The sequence below is a fragment of the Grampus griseus genome (genome assembly GCF_964374135.1).
Source record: "Grampus griseus genome assembly, chromosome: 5".
In the NCBI taxonomy this organism is placed as follows: Eukaryota; Metazoa; Chordata; class Mammalia; order Artiodactyla; family Delphinidae; genus Grampus; species Grampus griseus.
Genome location: NC_138998.1, coordinates 103,388,266 through 103,394,265, shown reverse-complemented (window position 1 = coordinate 103,394,265; position 6,000 = coordinate 103,388,266).

Below are 6,000 nucleotides of genomic sequence, written 5' to 3'. Positions count from 1 at the left end.
ACAATACATACAGATGACAGCAAATTTCTTGTCAGAAACAATGCAAGTAAGACAACAATGGAGCAAGCACTGAAGAAAAAGTGTCAATTTTATACCCAGTGAAAAATGTTTCAAAGATGATGGTAAAATAAAGACCTCTTCAGACATATAAAAGCTGAAAGATGTCCAGTATACCCACACTGTAAGAGATATTCAAGGAAATCCTTCAGTTAGAAGAAAAATGATGGAAATATTATCAATACCAAGGAATGAATAATTCTAGAAATGGTAAATTCATAGGTAAATAAATGTGTGTTTCTTTATTATTTAAATCTTTTAAAAGATAATTGGTTATTTAAACAAAAATAGTAACAATGTAGGGTGGAGTTTATAACACAAAAACTATATAACAAAAAGCATAATGACCACAATAGCAAAAAGGTCAGGTGAGGAGAAAAGGAAGTATGTACTATTGTAAAGTTCTCTTGCTATATTTTAAGATAGACTGTGAAAGTAAATGTATATACTATAAAACTTAAAGCAACCATGAATATAACAAAACAATAAATTACAGATAATAAGGAAACAATGGAAATAAAATAAAATTATATAAAGTATTTACTTAAATGAAGGAAGAAAAAGATGGAAAAAGGAGAAAAAAACAGATGAATAAAGTGGAAAAAAACAAGATGATGCTGTAAAATCTCATACTAGTCACATTAAATGCACATTGTCTAAATACCCCAATTAAAAGGAGAAAATTATCAAATTGTTTTAGAAAATCAGGACCCAACTGGTATGCTGCCGACAAAAAACACACTTCAGATATAAAGATACAAATAGGCTAAAGGTATAAGAATGGAAAGAGATACATCATGCTATTAATAATCAAAAAAGGTTAGAATGGCTATGTTAATATCATACAAAGTAGATTTCAGAACAAAGAATTTTACCAGGGCAAAGAATGTCATTTCACAATGATAAAATTGTCAATTTATCAAAAGGACAAAGCATTCCTAAATGTTTATTCACCTAATAACAGAGCTTCAAAATACATGAAGCAAAAATTTATAGAACTATAAGGAGAAATGGGCAGGTTTGCAAGTATACTTAGAGAGTTCAATACCGTTATCTTAATAATTGTTGGAACAAGTAGATGGAAAATCAGTAATTGTTCCTAGATTTCAGGAATCCATGGCCTGAGAGCTAAATCCATCCTCTCCCTGTTCCACCTGTTTTTGTAAATAACTTTTTATTAGGTTAAAGACAGGTTTTTTCACTTATATGTATTGTCTATGGCTTCTTTCACATCACAACAGTAGATATTTATGGCTGTTTTCACATTGTAACAGAATAGTAGTATTTAGGGGGAAATTTATAGCACTAGGTGCCAATATTTTGTACAGAAAGAAAATAAAAACCAACACATCAAACTTTGTGAAACACCACTAAAGCATTACTTAGAGGGAAAGTTATAGCACTAAGTGCCAATAAAAGAAAAAAAGATCTGAAATAAATCACTTTAACTTCCACCTTAAGAGTTGCATAATGGTGCCAAAGACTCTATGGCCAGCAAAGCCTAAAATGTTTACTATGTTTCTCTTTAAAGAAGAGTCTACTGATGCATGACAGAGATTAGAAGAGTACAACCACTTTGACCTAATAGACATTATAGACCACTCCATTCAGCAATAGCAGAAGACATTGTTTTCAAGTGCACCTGGTACATGTACCAAGAAAGACCATATTCTGAGCCATAAAACAAGTCTCACGTAATTCAAAAGGATTAAAGTCATACAACATTCGTTCTCTGATCACAATAGAATTAAGTGGGGATGATGGGGATACATCTGTCAAATCATCACAGTGATGGTTTTATGTGTGCACACATATGTCACAACTTATCAAGTTATACAGGTTAAATACGTGCAGTTTATTGTATGTCTGTTATAGTTCAATAAAACTGTTTTAAAAATAGGCATGAAACATAATCTGAGCAGTTCAGCTTCTCCAGGCTGAGCTTTGTTGGTCAGCAGGTGGCTGGCTGGTCTAGAATGACCTCAGCTGAGATGACTTAATTCTGTTACACGCAATGTCTCATTGGCCAGCAGGCTAGCTTGGACTTTTTCACAATGTGGTAGGAGGGTGGCAAGAATGAGAAAGCACAACTGTGTAAGAGAGCAAGCAGAAGCATGTAAGGCTTCTTGAGGACCAGACTCAGAACTGGCACACTGTCCTTTCTGCTGCATTCTATTGGTCAAAGAGAGCTAGAGGGCCAGTCCAGATTCAAGGGATGGGGAAAAATACACTACCTACTGATGCGAGGAACTGCAGTCATGTGGTAAGGGGCAGAGATACAGGGAAGGAAATAATTGAGGCTGTTTGGGCAATCAATCTTAGGATCATTATTAACTCATGGATTTAATCCTATTTGATGTATTTTAGTCAATTGCAGTTATTCTTATTGCTAGCATTCAAATTGTCCATACTAGGACAGTAGGAGCCACCGTTTACTTGGAACCCCCTGCCACGTCCTCTCAGTCTGGAAACTACATTTCCCAGATTCCCCTTTCCTATGTGGGTTTGGGTCAGAGTTTGTCAATGACAGGAACTCATGCAAAATTTGAAAGTTGTAAGTGGAGACAGAAGCCATTATTCTCAGGAGTTTGCTGTGACCAGGTTCATTGGCTTCACAGACCCGTCCATGAGCTCCCACTTCAAAGTCACTGTAGGTTGAGTGACAGCTTCTCAAACTCTTCTAGAATTCTTGCTTTTCAAACTGATCCAAGCTTCATGCTAAATACATTAGTGATGTGATCCTCTGGCTGCTTTCTCAGCTTTTCCACACTCATGTGAATTCAGACTCTTACAACAAACCCTTTTATTCCCATAATAATTGTTGTGGCTCTTCTCTTATTTGAATCTGGGCTGATAAAGAGTTTCTTCAAGTTGGCTTCTGAGTCCTTTTGACATTGTGTAGTCTTTAATAACTCTTACTTTCTGGTATAAGAAGATATTCTAAGGTTATCCTGTATTATTACTGCCCAAGATCTGGAATCAGCCATTTCTTCAGACACCAGCTGTTTTTTTGTTTGTTTGTTTGTTTGTTTTAAGTTACTTGGAATAGTTCCTCTCTGAATACATGGTTTATTAATAATAGCTCCTTTCATTATCTGACATTAAATTTTTTATATATTTGCTTATTGTCTGTCTCCTCTAGAATATGTCTAATGAGAGCACGGACTTTGTTTACCACTGTATCCCTAGTACCTTTTCAGATACTAAAAATTTTTATTTTCTTACTCTTATCAAGTGATCTCTTACATTTTCTATTTTATTACTAATAGCTTCAGCCCCTTTAATACAGGATTAACTCCTGCACCAGAAATTTAACAGTTTGTGTTCTTACCTTGTTTATTTATAAAATACATCCCACAGATTTCTGACATCTTTTTTTTAAGGCTATGTGTAATGAAGAAAATGTTGGCAAGATAAGTTTAAACTTTTTATGTCAGAATTACTATGCAAGGTGACAAGTCAGCTGCTATTTTTTTGTCTTTATTACACTAAAATTAAATTCAACGTTTACAATTTCAAAAAAAAAAAATCCCAGAAAAGTGCCTGTGATATGCCAGGCATTTTTCTTCCAAGGACAAGCCTTGGAATACATACAGTAAAAATCCACTACACTGGGGCAAAAGTAAGCGTGGCTTTGAGCAAAAATTTGCTGCAATGCAGCTGTCATGTGACACCTAGTAGCCCTGTGGGTTTTGTGGACACAAAAAATAAACAGTGAACTCAGAAAAATACCACCGCGGTAGTCTATTTTATATAAGTACCCTGGTGCCAAACATTTGATGCTAACCACAGAGCAAAAAAGCCAGTATGCAGATTAATACATGGTAAAAATTGAAATGTAAATAATCATAGTCACACCAGTACAAACCACATGTTTTTCATAAAATGTCTCCGATTTACTTACTGGCAGGTTAAGTATCTGTAATTGGACAAAGCCTTCAGACTGGAGAAATATAATCTTTCTACTATAAACTTCAGTGATTTGAATTGATTGAGATAGAGGAGTAGCTATAAATTTCTTGGTGTTTTAACAAATTTGGTGTTTTAACAGCTGAACTAAGAGTGCAGTTAGGTCCTTTATGTTTTACCAAGTCAATATACTTTAATATAAAAATAAACATGTTGAAATTGTATTTGTAAAAAGAGTTTCCAAAATTCATCAGGTTTTTAAAAACAATTCTTATCTTTATATTTTCAGTCTTCTTTATAACTTGCTTATACAATCCATAAAGACATTGTGAATTACTGGTATCTGAATTCTTCAGTTTTAGTGTTTTGTAAAGTAGGAACACATTGAAAAATGGAAAAAATAACTCTAAATGAGTCAGAAACCACTCACAGATTTCTTAAAGCCAAAAAAGTAAACAGGAATGACCAAACTGATACTGTCAAACCAGTATCCAAGCTGTGATCTACTGTGATCTACCAAATGAGTCTGTTTGGTAAACTACAAATGGGTTAAAGAGATAATAGTAAGCATTTGTATTCTTTTTATACTATAAATATAAAATACCTTATCTCAAGCAAGGGAACGCTATAATAAAAAGAATCTATTGATCTATAATAAAAATATATCTGTTTTGATAGCTCAAGATTCATTTCACTGCAGGCCTTGATGCGAAAGGAATAAGGAAAGCAGAGCATGCTGGGTAACAGTAGTATATGTCCCGCGGCAGCATATGGAAAATAATCAGATTGCAAGCCTTCTGGGCTGGGCTTTCTAGTTAACTAAATACCATACACACACATTCATTTTCTCCTGTCTGTGTTGTCCCAGAAGCAGACACCAAGATGGAGTTTGAAATGCAAGAGTTGCAGTAGAGATAGCACCTGCGCAAGATCAAGAGCAGAGAGAGCAAAAGTGGTCAGAGAAAGCCTACAATCCGCACAAGTCTGACACTTGTGAAAGTGAAAGGGTAAGGACAAAAGACTGGGGAGGAAGAGCCTCTACCATGCTGCAGCTCTGAGAAAGTCTCAGCCCAGTGAGGAACGCTGGTGCAAAGACTGCCCATAGTTTCTAATTGGGAGGAGACTTCCATCCTCCAAGAGCGTGCTGTGCTGTCTCTCCAGGGAGCTGCTTGAAGACAGCTTGACCTTGATTTGAACCCTGGGGTATAACCTGAAGGCACTGCAGTTGGAGACTGTCAGCTCACGGTACTCATGGAGAGCTTCTCTCTCTCTTTTTTTCTAATATTTTTTTAATTGAATTATAGTTGATTTACAATGTTGTGCCACTCTCTGTTGTACAGCAAAGTGACTCAGTTATACACATATGTACATTCTTTTTATATATTCTTTTCCATTATGGTTTATCACAGGATATTGAGTACTCTGTGCTATACAGTAGGACCTTGTTTGTCCATTCCAAATGTAATAGTTTGCATCTACCAGCCCCAAACTCCCAGTCCATCCCTCTCCCTCCCCCCTCCTCCCTCCCCCCCTCCCCCTTGGCAACCACAAGTCTGTTCTCTATGTCTGTGAGTCAGTTTCTGTTTTGTAGATAGGTCCATTTGTGCCATATTTTAGATTCCACATATAAGTGCTGTCATATGGTATTTGTCTTTCTCTTTCTGACTTACTTCACTTAGTATGATAATCCCTAGTTGCATCCACGTTGCTGCAAATGGCATTATTTCATTCTTTTTTATGGCTAAGTAGAATTCCATCATATATATATGTACCACATCTTCTTTATCCATTCATCTGCTGATGGACATTTAGGTTGTTTCCATGTTTGGGCTATTGTGAACAGTGCTGCTATGAACATAGGGGTGCATGAATCTTTTTGAATTATAGTTTTGTCTGGGTATATACCCAGGGGTGGGATTGCTGGATCATAAGGTAATTCTATTTTTATTTTTCTGAGGAACCGCTGTACTGTTTTCCATAGTGGCAGCTTCTCTCTTGAGGGGAGATCCGAACAGCACACCTTCAGGCTGCCAC